Source organism: Phyllostomus discolor, chromosome 6 (assembly GCF_004126475.2).
Source record: "Phyllostomus discolor isolate MPI-MPIP mPhyDis1 chromosome 6, mPhyDis1.pri.v3, whole genome shotgun sequence".
Taxonomy (NCBI): Eukaryota; Metazoa; Chordata; class Mammalia; order Chiroptera; family Phyllostomidae; genus Phyllostomus; species Phyllostomus discolor.
In genome coordinates, this window is record NC_040908.2 from 61,546,961 (window position 1) to 61,567,165 (window position 20,205).

The following is a 20,205-nucleotide window of genomic DNA, read 5'->3' on the forward strand; positions in this document are numbered from 1 at the left end:
TAACTTCTTTCAGTTAGCATAAAGTTTTCAAGGTTTGCCCATGTCACAGTATGATTTAATACTTCATTTCTTTTCATGGATAAATAATATTCTATCATATGGATATACTACATTTGTTTATCCATTCATCCATCAATAGACATTTGGTTTGTTTCTACCTTTGGGCTGTTATGAAAAAAATTGCTATGAACATTTGTGTACAAGTTTTGCATAAACATATATCTAACTCTCTTGGTTATATATTCATACCTAGGAGTGGAGTTGCTGGGTCACATGGTAACTCTATGTTTACTATCCGAAAAACTACCAAACTGTTTTCCATAGTAGCCACACCACTTTACATTCCCACCAGCAATATGAGTGTCCCAGTTTCTCCATATCCTCGTCAACACTTGTTATTGTACACCTTTTTTATTATAGCCATTGTAGTAGGTATGAAGCAGTATCTCACTGTGGTTTTGATTTGCACTCCTTTAATGACTTATGTTGTTGAACATTTTTGCACGTGCTTATTAGACATTTGTATATCTTTTTTGGAGAAATGTCTATTCAAATCATTTGCCCATTTTAAAATTATATTTCTTATCTTTTTATTGTTGAGTTGTAAGAGTTCTTTATATATTTTGGATACTGAAACTTTGCCAGGTATATGATTTAAATATTTTCTCCAATTTTGTAGGTTGCCTTTTCATTTTATTGATAATTTCCTTTAATGTAGAAAGGTTTTTAATTTTGGTGAAGTCCAATTTAACATTTACTTTGGTCGATTGTAGTTTTGATGTCATATCTAAAAAACCTTTGTCTAGTCCAAGATCACAGAGATTTGCTCTTACGGCTTTTTTTCCTTTCCTTTTTTTCTTTCTTTCTTTCTTTTTTGAGGAAGTTGCGGTTGCAGTTGCAGCTCACTGCTGTTCAGTCTACTTCTGCTCCTGGCTCACTACTGTTTGCCCTTGCTGAGGAACAAGTCTGTCAGGAAGCCTCGCCTCAGCAATGGCTTTTAAAGATACAGGAAAGACACCCATGGAACCAGAGGTAGCGATTCACTGAATTAGGATTACTCTAACCAGTCAGAAAGTAAAGTCTTTGGAGAAGGTGTGTGCTGACTTGATCAGAGACACAAAGGAAAAGGATCTCAAAGTAAAAGGACTAGTTCGAATGCCTACCAAGACTCTGAGAATCACTACAAGAAAAACTACCTGCAGGGAGTGTTCTAACACTTGGGATCGATTTCAGATGAGGATCCACAAGCAACTCATTGACCTGCACAGCCCTTCTGAGATTGTTAAACAGATTACTTCCATTAGTATTGTGCCAAGAGTTGAGGTTGAAGTCACCACTGCAGATGCCTAAATCAATCTTTTCAATAAATTGACTATCCGTTGTTAAAAAAAAATTTGCTTTTATGTTTTTTTCTAGAAGTTGTTAGTTTTAGCTCCTGTGTTTAGGTCTTTAATCCATTTTCAGTTAATTTTTATGTGTAGTGTGAGGTAAGGGTCCAATTTTATTCTTTTGCATGTAGCTATCCAGCTGTCCTAGCATGGTTTGTTAAAAAGACTATTCTTGTCCCCATTGAATAGTCTTGGCACCTCTGTCAAAAATCAATTGGCAATAAGCCCTGAATGGATATCTCAGTTGGTTAGTGCATCATCCCAACATGCCAAGATTCGATCCCTGGTCAGAGCACATACAAGAATCAGCCAATGAATGCATAAATAAGTGGAACAACAAATCGGTGTCTCTGTCTCTCCCCACTGCCCCTCCCTCTCTCTAAAATAAAAGTTTAAAAAATTTGCCTTCATATCCAAATTTATTTTTAAAAAATCAATTGACTATACAGGTATAGGTTTATTTCCAGACTCTCAATTCTATTCCACCAATATTTCTTTAATATGCTTCATATTATGTATATAAAGAAATAACTGTAAAGAGGAACGGATATTTGTATTTATTATTTGGTTTCCATGAGAAAAACCTAGAGGGATCCAGTTATTATTAAAAATTGCCCTGGTTGGTGTGGCTCAGTGGACTGTGTGCTGGCCTGTGAACCAAAGTGTTGTTGGTTTGATTCCCAGTCAGGGCACATGCCTGGGTTGTGAGCCAGGTCCCCAGTTGGGGGTGTGCAAGAGGCAACCACACATTGATGTTTCTCTCCTTCTCTTTCTTCCTCCCTTCCCCTCTCTCCAGAAATAAATAAAATCTTAAAAAAATTATCTTTGGTGATTTTGGTTGCTTAGAATAAATGAGTAAAAATGCAATATGAGTCTTCAACACCTACTCTCCCTACTCATGTGCTCTGACATGTGTCTGAGGGAACTTTAGGATGAAAACATGGCAGAAGGCCAAAGGGAAAGGTCAGAGCCTGGCACTTTCACTGGTAGGAGCAGTAGACCTGGCATGGGCAGGAGTCCAAGGAGAGGGTGGAGTCTGTGCACACCAGGTCATGCCAGAAAGGGCTACCCACAGGATAGACTGTGGGAAATGGTTCTCAAGGCTCAGCCAGAGTCCAGGCACCATGAATGAAGTCCAACCTCCAAGTGAAATGCTCAATCCAAAGGGATACCTAAGGAAGTATCTCTGAAATAGATTTTCTGGAATAGGGTATCTCAGAACATTGTAATTTAAAGTGGACTGTGGGCAGTATCCAGGGTATGTGTTGGTGGGGGGGAGGGGGTGGATGAGATCTATTTTTGACAGTTTATTTTGTGAAGTTTATATATTTTAAAAAATTAAAATTCAGTTGTCTCCCTGGGGACACATGATTTCAGAAGAACCAACACAATGTAACATGAGGTGGGTATCCTTCTCACAAAGGGCTCTGCAGTGATGCTGGTATCTCAGAAGCAGGTTGCCTGGATTTGGGAGCTTCCCACACGACCACAGGGGTATTTCATGTACCAGAGAAATGCCTAATCTCCCCAGGGGAGCTGACTAGACTGAAACCTCTTCACCCACCACACTCCACATTCTAAAGGTAACTCACTTCTGCTGCTGTTGTTAATTTTTTTTGTTTTAACTTATAGAATAATTCTTGCAAATTTTTACAATTTTAAATAACACAGGAGTAGATACAGAAAAAGTGTAAATCTTACCCCACAGAGGTAGCCACTGTAAAGTTTGGTATTTAGACTCCCAGAATTTATTCTATGGATCCAAATATATTATATACTTGTATATTTGGACTTACACGTATACAACAATTTAAAAAAAAAGATAATTTTTTTAAGATTTTATTTATTCCTGGAGAGAGGGGAAGGGAGGAAGAAAGAGAAGTTTTTTAAATTGTTGTATACGTGTAAGTCCAAATATACAAGTATATAATATCCTCACCTAAGGATTTTTTTCATTGCTTTTAGAGAGAGTGAAAAAGGGAGAGAGAGCAAAGAAGGGAGAGAGGGCAACACTGATATAAGAGAGAAGCACTGATTGGTTGCCTTCCATGTGAGCCTGGACTGGGGACTGAATCTGCAGCCTAGGTATGTGCCCTGGCCAGGAACCAAACCTGCAACCTCTAAGTTATGGGACAAAGCTCCAACCAACTGAACTGCACCAGCTAGGGCTGTATATAACAATTTTAACAAAAACAAGATGATACTCTATATTGTTGCACATGTTTTTTACACAGCAGACTATTATGGACCTATTTTCAATCTGTACAGATAGTTCTATCTTGGATTCTCTTTAATAGCTGCATAGTATTCTATTGTGAATCAATTTAATTAATGTCTCAATTTTCCTATTAGTATCCGTTTAAACTGTTTCTATACTTTTGCTACTATAACAATGCTGATATAAATGCACCCAACATATTTACACATAGAATGCTAATATTTCTTTAGAATGGATTGCTAAAGGTAGAACTGCAGAATACTAGGGAATGTGAATTTAAATTTATGAGAGATATTAGAAAGGATTCTTAACTGGCAGTATATGGTTGAGCTTGACAATTACATATAGAATTGTGTGTAAGTGGTACACGTTTCCAGGGAAAGAGAGATTCATAGCTTTCTTCGGATCTAAAATTAAAAAAGGCTATAAACCATTGAATTACAAGGAGCTGGCATTTTCCTGTGACTCTGGACCACAGGTAGTGAATTTGCAGGTCTTGAGCAATACTGAGCAGGTACTTGTCCAGCAAGGGCCACTTCTGTCCAGGTCCAGGACTAGCTGCAATGAGAACAGGTAGCAGCATTCACCAGTATGTCTTGCTCCTGGAGTAAAGGTGAACTGCCACTCAGAAACATAATCATGACCACTAACACTTTCTGTGTTCCTGGATGGTGCTTGGGCTCAATTAGATCAGATATGTGTGATGTAGCGGTCAGCTGGTATTCTTGGTTCTCAGGTTGGGAAGCCATTTCCACACTGCCTATGGCTTTGTCTCCAGGTAGTGAGGACAGTGGCCAGCCTCAACTCTGCTTCACCACCTCTCCCTGCCCATGTCGCTCTCATACCCAGTGTCTATAAGCCTAGCCGAGTGGGAATATTCCCTATCAGACTCAGAGACACAAGTCTGTGGTAGTCCACAGACAGGGGCCTTACACTCTACAGGGCCATGGGCTTCATCATTTAAGACTTAGGGACTTACAGCTTCATTCCAATCCTCAAATGAAATGAAAACAAGGCTGCAGGGTACAGGCATTCTGGATCCTGACTTATGAATTCTAGCAATAACAATAATAACCCTGCAATGTTTCCAATAGCTCAGAGGTCCTTACCAGGGGAGTATATTTTTTGTTGTCACAGTGTGGTGGGTTGGGGGGCAAGGTGCTATTCACATCCAGTGAGTAGAGGGCAGGCTTACCGCTACATGTCCTTCAGTGTACAGAACAGCTTCCCACAACAAAGAATTATCCAGCACAAAATGTCAATACTGCCAAGGTTGGAGAAATCCTGCAAAATATTTGATTAATAGCACTACACACTATTTTGGATGAGAGAGTGATCACACTGTTGATATTACTTCCACATGCTGCTTGGACCTATTCACATGAAGTTTCTGCCTGGGCCATCCTGGGTTGTCTCTTTTACAATCACTCATACAAACTCAGAGAAATCCATTTCTAAACAACTGAGGTCAAATTCTTAGACTACCCTCTCCTCTCAGTTGGTCTAGATAAGTGGTCTTCAAATTTTTGCAGCTTTTAAGTCCCCAAAATATATATATTTTAAATTATATGCTATCAGCATATTTTAAAGTAGATATATGAAGTTTTTCATCATAAGTACTGTTGAAAGTTTGTAACTTTCATTATGTTGTAAACATTGGCATTTAAATATAAAAACCATCACTCTTAAATATACCCAATGGCATCTAAATATCATAGTTAATACCCACCATCATTCATTTCTAAAATACATGAAGAAAAAAATAAGTACTTGAAAAAATTCTCCTTTAATAGTGAGAAAATTTCCGTTGTTTCTTTTTCTCCATGAACTCCAATCTACTTCTCCAACAGAATTTTATACTAATGTAATCTATTTTATATTTTATGTTGAAAGTCTTTGATCACTTTCTTACCTACTCTGTACCAAAATATGCATATAAAATAAAGTATATTAAGAAGATATGTATTATAAGAGTAGAAATATTTCCTTTGGCTTGACTTATCAATATAAAATCAGTCCACAGATGATCAAAATATGAAATATAACTTTTTATAATTATCAATTAAAAAATGTGTGTGTGTTTTGTGAAGTGGATGGTTTTCCTTTTCCCAATAATTTTTAAATCCATGGAAGAATATTATTTACTTTTAGATAGAGACAGGGTTCACTATTGATTCTAAACTTAGTTTTCATTTTTATAGATGTTACTGGGTAACTTTGTTCATATAAATAGGTAAAGTTATGAAAAGTTTTGTTAGAACAATTAAAAACTTAATGTTTTTAATTTCTTCTGAGTTAAATGCCAAAATAACAAAAATCCACATAGTGATCTATCATCCAAAATTATGTGAACCATCAGTTAAAAACATCATGAATTCGTCGAATTATGTGGAAACAAAGGATTAGACAAGATTTAACTTGCAAAAAAAATTGTGTTATCAGAACTATTAATTTTCTCAATGCCTTTGTTAAGCACCCTAGAGATTCAACTGGGTAAGAGATCTTCCTTCTTTTAATCGAAAAAGAGAAGGAACACTTGCCCAGGTGGCTCAGTTGGTTCAGCGTGCATCATCCTGTGCATTCAAAGGATGCAGGTTTGATGCCCAGTCCAGGCACACACCCAGGTCACAGAGTCAATCCCCTGTTGGGGCGCTTACAGGAGGCAACTGGTCGATGTTTTCCTCTCACATCTATGTTTCTCTCTCTCCCCACCTTCATCTCTTGCTAAAAATCAATAAAAATAACCTCGGGTAAAGATTTTTAAAAAACTTTTTCAAACAGAGAGAGGGAGAGAAGGGCCACTTGTGAAAGGATAATTGGAAGATAAGAATATATTCTTCCATCTCAGGCATATCAGTTTTAGAAAATAGTTCATATGGGAGTCGGGGATCTGGAAATTGATTCAATTAAAACTACTAATGTTTGAGCAGACCATGGAGAGCTTCATACAGTCCCAGTACCCTACCCCGAATTGCGGACTGCTTGTCTAGATCCTTGCTACTCAAAGTGTAGTCCATAGTCCAGCACAATCAGCACCACCTGGGAGCTTGTTAGAAATTCAGAATCTTGCTAAAATGCATAGATTAAAGAGATCCCCAGGTGATTCATATGTACATTAAACTTTGAGAATCCATCACTTACAGCAAATGTGTCCATGGTCCTGAAGAATAACACTTTAATCATACATATAATATGGGTCTTGCAGGCCTCTTGAAGGTGTAAGGTTATTACCATTGATTTGACCACTAACTGGATAGCCTAATAGGTTTTGACACTGGCTCTTTATTAGAATCACCTTAGTTGTTTTTAAAATTATTTTTAAAAATTTTTCAATTATAGTTGACATATAATATTATATTAATTTCAGGTATACAACATAGTGATTAGACATTTATATAACTTCCCAAGCAATCACCCCAATAAGTGCTTGTTTTTTAAATATACCCAAGGCTTGTTCCAAACCTAGAGATTCTGACTTAAGTCTAGGGTGGGGTCCAGGCATCAGTCGATTTAAAGTGCTCCAGGTGATTCTAATGTGCAGCCAGGGCTGGAAACACAACTGTTCTTCCAAATTACTTTCTTGAGAAAGGTTGCCCATTACTCTGAATCCTAGCTGTTGTAGTTGACAAGGGACCCCAGAAACAGATTCTGCCAGTTCTAACCTGCACATAACCTAATCTATAATAACTGGGTTGAAGCCTCCAAACCAGTTAGAAGCCTGAAAGGAAGGAACCCATGTAGGAACCAGTACAGAGGACAGGTTTGTTCCAACAGTACATACTGAGTGACCGCTCTACAAGACTACCTTCTTGTGATAGATGCCACAAACCCGTTGGGATTACATATAAAGGGTAACATCACTCCACATCAAGTTTGGGGGCAAAGACTAGAGCTCTGCTCCCCAGCGGATGAGAAGATTTCAACCTCAGTGCATCTTGACCATGGTCTGGTTTGTACTATTGTCCTCTGCCAGGCTGTTAATTACAATACAGTTAACCCAAAATCTCTGTACATTTCTCTTCATTGCAGGGTAAGTGGAGGCAGTCTGGCTTCCTCACCCAGGTGTCTGGGTAACTAAGGGAAGCTGTGTCCCATAGCCTGATAACCAGTGTTCTCGTAGCCTTGAGACTGGGTCTGATAAACTGCTCCCATAACATGGAGCAGGCTCACATGCGAGAAATTATGTTATGTTATATAATGTTCTGGCAGTTTTCCAGCTTTGGTCCCTTCTAGTACTTAAATTGGTAGGGGCTCCCTGGTGGGGGCGATGATGGGAGACACACACAAAGGGATAGGTGCCACGATGGGTGCTACGCTGGGGAGCAGGGGCCATGACATGTGCCATGCAGAGATATGCAGACAGACACACAGCTTGCAGCGTGTGTGGCTCACGCACCCATGAATAAAGGCATGTCAGACATCCCAACGGCTCCGTGAATATTTTTCCATCTGCACGAATACCATGCACCTGCCTGGCCTTGCATGGTGGCAACACATTCATGGACTGTCTTTTTCAGTTAAACGGACTGTAAGAACACTGACTACTCAGGCTTCCCGGAGAATTGGGTAGCCTCGAGGACTGAAAAGCTATCTAAGTACTGTATGGCAAAACACCTTGGCAAGCATGTAAGGTCTCTGTGAATTGTAAAGGCAACACCATTGAGGACAGGGTCACATGCTCCCAAGTACCTCACCAATTCAGCATTCTCTCTCCTAGGGGCAACTCTATTCTCCCTCAGAGCAGAATTGGGCAAGACAAAAGATAGAGAGAAGTCCCTTCCTACTTTTATCCCAACAGCCTCAGTTTAGCAGGGGATAGAACAGGATCTTCCTTCGGCTGCCTATGGAGGGAGTTCACCATGGAAGGATTCCAAGGCCAAATCAGGTATCAGTGAGAGGTTAGTCCAAATGCACTAAGCCAAAAATACATACAAACATACATACATACATACATAAATGGAAAAAGAGAGATGAAAAGGTGGGGCGGGGAGCCTCAAGTACCAAGCAAACAAAGCTAGAGATAAAAACAAAAGCAAGTAGGTATATACTAGTAGGACGAAGCTGGCAATCATCCAGGGGCAGATTCAGCCCTGAGTTCAGGGCAAGTCTAATCTAAGGCCAGTCGAAAGATTCCTGAAGTGTTGGGGAGGAGTCTAAAGAGGAAGTCCCCAAATGGTACACTATCTGTGAGGAAAAGCACCAGCCTTCAGAAGAAAGCTGAGCATTGCAGGTGGTAAGTATACATGATAGCAAAAACAATCTCAACTTGTCCCAACAAAGATATAGGCATAACTTGGAGTTATTTTGGGTTTGGTTCCAGAATAAAGTAAGTATCACAATAAAGCGAGTTATCTTTTTGATGGTGGAGGATCATGCCTTAAATTTGTAACAATTGCAACATTTGTGAAACTCAATAAAACGAGATGTGCCTGTACTGATAATTCAAGTGAATACAGCCATGGTTCTAGACAACAGCCAAGTGTCTTAAGAATCAGCAGAAATGGTGAGAGTAAATCCCTACAAAAAGTCCCTTGGCTCAATCCTAAGAGCTCCATCCATACTTGGGTGGGAGAGAGATTTGAATCCTACACCCATGAAGGGCACCGTTAGAATTTCTGGAAAGCATCGTCAGAATCATGAAAGCTCCACCAGAAGCCAAACTAGTGGGGAGCTAGAGACCAGCATCCTCTTATTTAGAGTCCTTCTATCCCCCCTGTGCCTTGACTTCCCCAAACTCACCCTACAAATGAACTAATTCATTTCCCAATCGATGAGGTTGAGCATCTTTTCAAATGTTTGTTGACTATTTGTGTCTCCTCCTTGGTGAATTACTCACTTATATACTTTTTCTAGTTTTCATTGGGCTGTTTGTCATTTTCTTATCAATTGGTAGTAAACCCCTTTGTGGTAAGTGTTGCAAATGTTTTCTGCTATGTAGTTAAGTCTACCAACCCGTTTCTTTGTATGTTTTGGATATTCCAGCTTGCTTGCAAGTCTCCTAGAAGTATCCCTGGCTGGTGTGGCTCAGTGGATTGAGTGCCGGCTTGAGAATCAAAGGATCATTGGTTTTATTTCCAGTCTAGGGCACATGCCTGGGTTGCAAGCCATGTCCCCAATGGGGGTATGTGAGAGGCAACCACACACTGATGTTTCTCTCCCTCTCTTTTTCCCTCCCTTCCCTTCTCTAAAAACAAATAAATAAAATCTTTTTTTAAAAAAGTCTCCCAGAAGTATATTCTCTTACCACTTTTCATTTGTCATACTAACTACAATTAAAAAGAGCAGTAACAGCATTGATGAGTTGGGCAATGATATTCTCATAGCCTATGGGTAGGAATGTGAGTTTTATAGCCATTTGGGAAATAATCTGGCTGTAACTACTACCATGTAAAAATGCACATATCCTTTGCTTCAGCAATCCCATTTTTGGGTCATCTTTTCCACAAAAATAAAAACACTGGTTCACAAAAGAATGTATACAGAGGAATAGAATGAAGAAATAAAACGGAGTCACTGTAGTCAAACTGGTAAATTACTAAAATCAAGTATGTTGACACATGAACAAATGATTCTGTTCTTGTTTTAACTAGCCTGGGAACTTAAACTTTTGAATATTCCAGTCCTGCATCAATGCCTGGATATATACCAAATCTCAAGATAATCTGAAAAACTAAAGAAAGAATGCTCATGTTTCCAGACCACCTGATATCTAGCATCCAGACCACTGATCATCTAGAGGATTTCTATCTCAGACCAATCTAGAGGCTAAGAATGCAGAACTGAGTCTTCTCAAGAATGTGTTCTTTATCCATGCCACATCCACTATGAGGATGAAGACCATTCTCAGCCATCAGGCCATCCACATTCCAAAAAATGTCAACATCACTCTGAAGGGATGTACAGTTATTGTGAAGGGCCCCAGGGGCTGCCTGTGCAGGAACTTTAATCACATCAATGTAGAACTCAGTCTCTTAGAAAGAAAAAGAAGAGGCTCCAAGTTGATACTATCTTATTTTAGCTTCTCTAAGGTACTGATAAATTTCCGCAGCATATTCAGTCACATTTATCACATCTGTACCAGTATCTGATGCATTTCAGGCTTGGAATAGAGAACTGAAGCTACAGCATAAGGGAAACTGTGCTAAAATCCAGCAGGAAGTGAAGGTCTGACTTAAGTGTCTACTGTTGTCTACTTCATACACATCCTCAAATGCCATCCCATCGCTCCCTGTGCAGCTGTTTCTGTCTTCTTGCTCAGACTCATCCATGCAGGTAACGTAGGTTATCAAATACTTGCTTGGCTGACATACGGACCCCACATTCAGAGAGCGCTTTCTTCTGGCATGAGGGAAGACAGTTTCTGATCAGGAGAAAACACCTAAGTGTTTTGATCCCCTGGCCACAGGTCCTCCTGAACTGCCCATTCTCAGTTAACTCACCTGGCACTCTTCTTTTAGGGGATCTTGGCCTAGCCAGTCTCTGGTTATCATCTGACAGGCATGAGGACCTCAGGACATGGGAGCCAGGACTACTCTGCTGAGAGCTGCTGAACTGCATCACTTCAGTCTCCACAGGCTGCTGCAATCGGAAAAGGAGAAAGGGACAAGCTGAACTAGTCAGCCTCTTCCACCAGGAGCTCCAAGGATGCAGCGAATCTCTAGGACGGACAGCACTAAGACTATGATCTTCCCTGCAATTGTTATGGCTGAAAGGGAAGAATGTATGTACTCTTTACTCTAAGAACTCTTAGTTTTTCTTTCTTCCTCAGAACACTCTGAGGAAGAGTGCTAGGAAGATTGCCTAGTTGTTTTTCTGGTTTGCAAATCCTAGTCCCTTAAATAAATCTTTGCCATTTATTTCTAGCCAAAGCCTGCAGACTCTTTTTGAGTTCATTTGACAGTATAAATGTTAGATAGAACAAGAGTCTCAAGGTCTGGGCAGTTCTTACTAAATGATATCTTGCTAAATGTTAAAATTTAGCAAAGTATTTTGTAGATACAGTTTTAAATAGGACATGCTTGACAGGAACTCAACAGGATGAGTGTAGCTAACTGCAAAAAAAAATCAACATGTAATTGACTAAATAGTGTATATAAGCAATAGCTAAGCCTCCCTTCAGGGAGGCTGAGCTTTGGGTATGAACCCCCTGTCTCCTTTACTTGCTGCAAGTAAATAAAACTACCAAATGACAACCACATCTTGTTCTTGACTAGGACATCCCAAGTGGGGAACCCCTTGAATTCCAGTACCACATTTGGCAACTCAGATGGAATTCTCCTAAAGGGACTCCCTCTGGGCCTGGTATGGATGCTTGGTGAAGCAGTCAGCAGCAGCAGCTTGTCCAAGGCTTACCGTGTCTAGGTCTCCACTGGACGAAGGATCTGTTCTGTAAGAGACTCTTGCTTGAAGCAGACCACTGGAATCGCTGCCTGGCCTGCCTCCACCGTGAAACAGTGGCCACCTGAACCTGGGGGTTTTTTTTGTTGGTTGGTTTTTTTGTTCTTCAGAAGGGAAGTGGGTAGGTCAACCCATGGTTGCTTTAGTCATTATTTCTATCCCTGTTTTGGATATTGGGTTGTCAGAAGGATAGTTTAATTTCTGGTTCTCTCTTGGTTTCAGGTTGTGTGACACCAGATTTAGGGTCCCACCTACGTCTAACTCGGCGGTTCAGAAATCAATCACTGTAGGGCAACCCAAAACATCCTCCGGTGACAATCTCTGATGTTGCTGTCTGGTGGTCAGGGAACCCTGGGTCACTGATAGTATTTTTGGTGAGCTAAATGTTATGAGATCATAGACTCTACCACCCTTTAGTTTGTCTTGTAGAAGGTGGATTTTGTTTTTTTGTGTGTACATTTGCCTTTGCCTTGTTGGTCCTATATGTAAATGTCCTGGCAATGGGGAATGCAAATTAGGTGCCTGAATGCAGCCCCTTGGGGTGCATCCGCCAGACATGGGTAAAAAGAGTAGTGTTTATTTACTTAAAGAAATTAAGTGCTTATACAAATTAATGTAATAAATGGGCCAATGGTAGGAAACTGCCTGTCCTGTCCAAGGTAAATTTAGGAGGCATTGTTTTCTACGTGCAGCTTCGTTGCTTCCTTAGGTTTCAGCATATCCCATGAGACCATTTATTTTATACACAAAAGCTTCTCCCCTGTAACTCCCACCTGGCCTCCATCCAAGGAGTGCACTTTCTGGGGCACCCACAGCCAAGGTGGAACTCATGATGGGAAATAGAAATGGTATCCAAACCTTGCAGTTCCCTGCACAACAATGAGGTTCCCATCAGACTGGCCTTGTGGTTTCCAGTGGAGGTGATCTGGGATAGAAGATAGGGTCTCTTACCTAGAAGACAAGCAAGACCGAGCAACAAAGGTTTGGCTCTAGAACTCAGGGGCCAGTCTATGGTTATTGGTGTAAAGATATATGCTTGGGGTTATATGGTAAGAAACTGGTTTTATGTATGAGCAAAAAAAAATGAAGCATGTTTTGTAGGCTGTTTTAATAAGACTCCCACTGCTTCCCTTTGTCTGAAGGATAAGGGGGGAAAATTACATGCCACATCTCTTCAGAGTCTCATATATAAAGAGATGTTTTTTAGCAGGTGTGATTTCAAAAATTTTATCAAAGGGGTGGTAACACAGGTCAAATACCATAGGAATATTGAAAATTAAAGAAAACTAAGATTACCTGATTGGATTGGTGGCCCCCCCAAAAGAGAGATAAAAGTCTGCTATGATTTTAAAATGTAGGTAGCCCTGGCCAGTGTGGCTCAGTTGGTTGGAGCATCATCCTGTGTACCAAACGGCTGTGGGTTCTGGTCAGGGCAATTACCCAGGTTGCAGGTTTGATCCTGGTCAGTGTGTGTAAGGGAGTCAACCAGTTGATGTTTCTCTCTCACATCGATGTTTCTCTCTCTCTCTACCACCCTCTAAAAATCAATAAATATATATAAATATATATTTAAAAATTGTCAAAAATGTAGGTAGAATCAACCATATGTACATATTTTGACTAACAGAAGCCAAAAATCTGGGCTTCCTAGCCACATGGTGTGGGGGAAGGTGGGAACGACATCGGGAAATGAACTGCTCGTAGTGTAATAAAAAATTTGTTAAGAAGCCATTTACTGATTCCCTGTCCATTTATCTGCAAGGATGGTTTCAAGTGGGCAGGTACACAGCCATGCATTCCCTTGTGTCAGCCCAATCAAGTTAAGAAGACTCCTGAGACCTCAGCTTCTTTTCTGAGCAGCTCCTCCTCTTCCTCCAAAGCTGTGGTGTGGAACAGGTTGAGGTGAAAGAGCTTGCTCTCTGTATCCACTAGATGCTTCTAAGCTGTGTCTCCTTCTTGGGGAGTGGCCCCACTCAGCCAGGGCACAGGCCCCTATGGCTTTGGGAGTCTGCTGACAGGCAGTGGGATGGGCTGACCTGGGAACTTGCTCTGCTGTGGAAGCAGCAGGTGGAGCATCCCAGTGTTTTGTCACAGCCAGATGCAGTCATGGATATTTAGGAACAGAACACTGCACTGCTCAGGTGTGCGCTGGAAGGGAGACAGGTGCAGGGAGGCCACACCACCCAGAACCTCTTTTAGCAGAGTGGGTCTGAATCGTGGCATGTGAACCAAACTATTAAACAAGGTATCCTGGGCCTGTCCTCTGCCTTTCACAATTCCACATGCCTGGGACATGGGGGCAAGCCTTGGGGAGGCCTTTTCAGCCCATCTTTTCCAGAAGTCTGGAAGCTAGAGGGCTGAGAGGAACAGCAACTTGTAACTGTAGTAGGAGGTGACTCTGCCACCGTGGGTGTTTTAGGCTGGAGAGAAGAGGTGAAGCAGGGTGGTGCCTTATGTGAGTAGCCTTTCATGACATTGCTGATTCTCCTTAATTTTCCCATTTCATTATCTTAACAACCTCTGCCTGCATCTGTTTCCAGTATCTTCTTGAGGTCAGAATCAGAGTTTCATGCCTAATGTTTCTAAACTGGGGATGGGGGTGGAGGGGGTGAGAGTCACAGTCTGTGAAAGATGTAAACTATGGGTATATAGACCCAAGTGATCTGCTCATCAAGCCTTGTCCCATGCTGAACTAAAAGGAGCAATGAAGTTGTATTGACACAGCTTAAAGAAATAATACCTGGGTTTGGACTCCCCAAGACCATTCAAAATGACAGTAGGCCAGCTTTTACAGTAGCCATAATAAAGGGATCAGTGAGCTCTCCAAATAATGTGGGCCTTACATTCTTTATGGAGACCACAGTCCTCAGGAAAAATACTCAAAACAACCCTGGCCAAACTATACTAGGAAACCAGCGAGACCTGGCTTAAATTACTACCAATTACTCAGACCTGGATCACCGCTGCACCTAAAGAAATTAAGTCCTCTTGATTTTGTGTATGATAGGTCTTCATGGGGCTCCTCCCAAATTTTAGGATGCCCAGGCCCATTAGTAGAACAGGCTGTTAAACATATTATCCAATTAGGAAAGGTAACTGAAAACTTAAATCTAATTTGAATTTACCAACACCAACAGATACAGATACTCCCATATGATCCAGGGAACTGAGTATATTTAAAAACCTGGAAATCAGGATCCCTGAAAGATCAACTGAATCCAATATGGACAAGTCCTCATTTGGTATTATTAACAACTTATTCTTCTCCGAAACTAAAAGATAAAGCTCTGTGGATGGGATATAGCTTTCTCAGATGAAGCCAATTATACCACCCAGTGAGAAAGAGGAAATAGATCCACAGTACTGCTGTGAACCAGTCTGACAAGTGATGACCATTTACTATTATACACTCCTGTTCTCAGAAATCCCAGAACGTAGGGCACCCCATAAGTCAGGCACCCAGAGAATTTCACTCCTCCAACTCAAAGACATGCCCCATTCCTGTTGAGCAGGAAGCAGTTAAAGAAGTATGGCCTATATCCCCATGCCCTCAAGAATGAGGATTGAAAAAATCTTAGGTAGAACTGTTAGGAGAAGGGTCTCAAGGTCTGTGCAGTTCTTACTAAATGCTGTCTTGCTAAATGTTAAATGTAGCACAGTATTTTGCAGATGCAGCTTTAAAAAGGATGAGCTTGACAGGAATTCAACATGTTAAGTGTAGCCAACTGCAAAGAAGAAATCAATATGTAATTGACCAAATAGTATATATATAAGAAATATATATACTTCAGGGAGGGAGAGCTTTGGATGTGATTGTCTCCTTGACAATTACATTTTGTTCTTGAATAGAATATCCCAAGCAGTGAACCCCCTGAGTTTAATAACACAAAGATATTAAGTTCATCAGCATTTGTGTAGGGCAAAATGAGAAACAGCCTGAATTTCAAACAGTAGGCAACAGCTAAATGAATTGCATGGTGGAGTTATACTGTAGTATATTTTACTGCTATCAAAAATAATTATTTTGGTCCTGGCTGGTGTGGCTCAGTGGATTGAGTGCCAGCCTGCAAACCAAAAGGTTGCTGGTTCAACTCCCAGTCAGGGCATAGGCCTGGGTTGCTAGCCTGGTTCCCAGTTGGGGGCATGCAAGAGGCAACCAATCAGTCTATCTCTTGCACATTGATGTTTCTCTCCCTCTCTTGCTCTTTTTCATTTTTTAAGATTTTATTTTAGAGAGAGGGGGAGAGAGAGAAAAACATCAATGTGTGATTACCTCTCATACAACCCAGGGTTGGGGACCTGGCCTGCCACCCAGGCATGTGCCTGACTGGGAATCAAACTGGCGACCTTTTGGTTCACAGGCTGGCACTCAATCTACTGAGCCACACCAGCCAGGGATTTCTCCCTTTCTTTCTCCCTCCCTTCCTCTCTAAAAATAAATAAATAAAATCTTTTTAAAAAATTATTTTGCAGAACAATGAGAGTGTACTTAATACCATAAAACTGTAAATGTAAAAATTGTTTAAAAGATAAATGTGTTGTTTACTTTACCACAATAAAAAAAATAGAATGACTCTATATCTGCATAGTGTCTTGGAAAAATGGCCATGAAAATTGTTAAGAGAAACCCACATTAAAGGTCAAATGTGTGTTTGTGTGTGTACATGTTCATAGAAAAAAGGCATGCAAGAATACAAACAAAATTTCATCATTAATCAATTCATATAGTGTGAAGTATTTATTATTTGACTTGTGACAAGGAGCATTGGATTTAGAGCTCAGAACCAGGCTAAAGTTCCAGTTCCATCACTGATCTGATGTGTGACATGGGCAAATTACATGTTAGTTTCCTCATTTGTAAAACAGGAAAATAGTACCTGCCTCATTAGAATTGTTGTGAGGTGGAAATATTAGAACAGTGCCTGTCATGATAAGTTATATTGTCATCATTATATTATTGCCTCTTTCATTGTCCTTGTATTCTCTGCATTCTTCTATCTCTCACTATTTTATTAGGATTGAGAAAAGATCTGATTAATTACCAGGAGAGAAAAACAGAAAAACAAAAACAAATTACAAGAAAAGCCTAAAATTGAGTGGATTCAAATAGCACTTATTTCAGATCACAGTAGAGCTAGCTTGCTTCTAAAGCTATCTGAGATGATTCTGAGGCCCTTAAGGACTGGTACAATTTTAGGGACTTCCTTCTTCTTGGCCTGTCATCACAGAGAAGGTACTCTTAAGACACAGCTTAGGAGCTTTTTCCTAAGCATCTCTACATCTTCACTATTGCTCTTTGGTATACCCAAATCAATAGCTTCTTGCAGTGCTAATGCTTTCTCCTACTAACTAGAACTCTCTCCTTGATGGTTGACTGATAAAACTTAGAGTTGTTATATGTGCTGTCTGAGTCCAAAAACACCAGTTTATCCCATCTACACCTTGTCTCTTTCATAGGACTACTACCACATTAATATTCTTTGGGTTGAAAAATCTGGCACCTTTTAGGCAGTGATTACATTTTTTCCTATGTGTTTTAGAACACTTCACATTCAGCAAATCTCATTAATGTTAAATAGGAAACAAACCAGTAACTTCTCCTGGTTTACTTTACCCTAAGGGCACTAATGTATGGAATCAGAAATCTTCTTTCAGAACAGGATGGCAATGAACTTCCCTGATAGTAAAGAGCTCTTGATTTTATTAATTATAATGCTTGTGATTAAAACAAAACAGTAACTCCTTTAATTGATTTTACATGATCTCCAAGATTTCTCATCTCCTCATTTCCTTCTTTCATCTCTTATATTTATTCATTCTTTCCTCTTGTTTCCTTCCCTTCCTCTCTCTTCTCTCTCTCTCAAAACATTCTTAAGCACCTTCTGTGTGTTAGGCACTCGGCAACAAAGGTTGAGGAAAAGACGACCTTCTCATTGTTGTGGAGTTTACACATGTATTGGGAATTGAGACATTCATTAAATAATCACCAAATCTGTAATTTCAGACAGCATTTGGTGCCATATAGGAAAACACAGAACCCTGTGAGAAATCTGTTGGTGTAGGCTTCATCCAGGAAGTGCCAGCTGAGCTGGAGTAGGAAGGATGAGGAGGAGTTAGTTATTTCCTCTGCATTTAGACAACCAGTCCCTGGGTCTGCCTGATAGGAGGTGCTCATAAATACTTGGGTGAGGAAGGGACAGTATGAAAAGTGTGTCCTGCTTTGTTTTGATACTAATCACTTAATAAAATTGACTGTTACTAATGAAAGAAACCCAAAGTAGAAGGCAGAAGGACAAAGTGACACAAGATGACGATGAAGAAGTAGCAGCTAAATTACACTCAGGCCTTTCAGGGTATATGGAGTCTTTATCCTAACAGCAACTAGAAGCCACTGAAGGATTATTTATTACAGCTGACATTTTTAAAAAAATGCCTATTATGTGGGAGATACTGCGCTAAAAACTTTACTTGCATGCTTTATTTAATCCTTGAAGCAATCATATAATAATACTATTATGCCAATTTTACAGACTGAGGACACTGAAGTGTAGAAAGGTTATTTGCTCAAACTCTTAAGTGTACAGAGGCTGGACTTTATAACCCCTACTATCAACCAGGATATTACACATGTTATGAGCAATAAAAAGTATGCAAGTATGAACAGCTAATCCTACTCACCTTGGCAGGAACAACCCCACTGTGGAGTTGGTAGGAGAGATATCAGGGTTTAATGAACTAATCATTGAATTGAACTAATCCCTTTTTCCAACTCCATATTAATCAAATAACCTTGTAATTATTTTCTGGCTTCCCATATAGATTTTTCTGCAGGAAGATAATGCACTGACCAGTCTACACATGTGGTTTGTTCCAGATGGCGTTTTTATTGCTCATTATAGATTAATAGATTGGCATTCTACTTTTTTTTAAAAAAGGTGAAATGCACTAGAATATATGAAATAATCTTAGTTTTTTTCATGAAATTAGTTTAAAAAATAAAAATATTGTCTTTTTTATAATACTTGCTTTGAGTGACCATACATATATGGTCATGAAGTCTAGAGATGTGCCCTTTCTTTATCTTCTTTGTCAAAGTCCCTAGCAGAGCCCAAGAGCTTCCATTGTTTTACAATTGGCAAACTCCCTTCCTTCCGCATGCACTCAGAGGATTGTTCTTCATATGAAGATAAGCAGCAGGAGGTTGCTACTGGGGTCTCATTCCTGCCCCCCGGGGTAATATACACCCTATCCTAGGAGCAGGCGGGTTCCCAATAACATCATTAAACCCGATGTTAATGTGCTTGGGGCCACAACCACAGCAGCCGCTGCCAAACCTGCACCCAATCTGCAGCCCCTACACCAGACGAAAAGACACCCGTCCTCCTTTCCATTTGTGGGCTCCTTCCAAACGGGGACTCCATGAAATCTGTTACTGACTCCCTACTCCTTGTTGGCTCAAGTTTTGTTTCTTTTTTTTCCCACTCTACAATTTCTTTAATAGGCAAAACCGGGACAAATGCAAGTGGACATTTAAAAGTGAAAGCTTCATGAAACGTACCATTTCTCATTAAGATGTCTGCTTAATGACATACACGGGCTAAACAGGGCTTTCCTCCAAGACAAATATTCAAGCCTCTTGAACAGAAGATTGAAATGACACTCTAAACATCGATTCCTCCCCATCCCCCCCGCCCCCCGGCGACGTAGGAAAAGTCAGCAAGTGCAAGGTCAGCTTTGTGAGAGGCCTCCTTTCTTGAATGGAGAAAAGATCGGAGCTGAAGGATCAACAAAGAAAAGGGCCTCTCAGTAAGTTTAGCGATGGGTGTGGAAGGAGGACTGCAATCGTTTAAATGGATGACAAAACTTGCACTATTCTGCTTTTCAGCCATTTTCACCACAGAGTCTTTAACCAAGAAATTACATACAGGAACACATCTTTCTAGCCAAAAAAAAAAAGAAAAAGAAAAAAAATTACTAGCAACTAGGCGTCCCTCCTCAGGATTTCCAGCTGCCAGCAGTATGCAGGGTTGGGATGAATTAGGCGGTGCGGAGAAGCGTACGCCGACCAGCCAAGATGGCCACTTTCACAGGACTGAGGGCCACTGGCTCCCCGTCACCCGGGCATCCTAACGTGGGGCCGCCGGAAAAACCCACGGGAAAGAGCCAGAAGACAAAACCATCATGATTCCCATCGCCACCGCT

General features: G+C 40.5%; 1 pseudogene; it reads left to right on the forward strand.

The window, feature by feature from the left end:
* Positions 1-683: 683 nt before the first annotated feature.
* Positions 684-1,673, forward strand: LOC114500469 (annotated as a pseudogene).
* Positions 1,674-20,205: the final 18,532 nt, after the last annotated feature.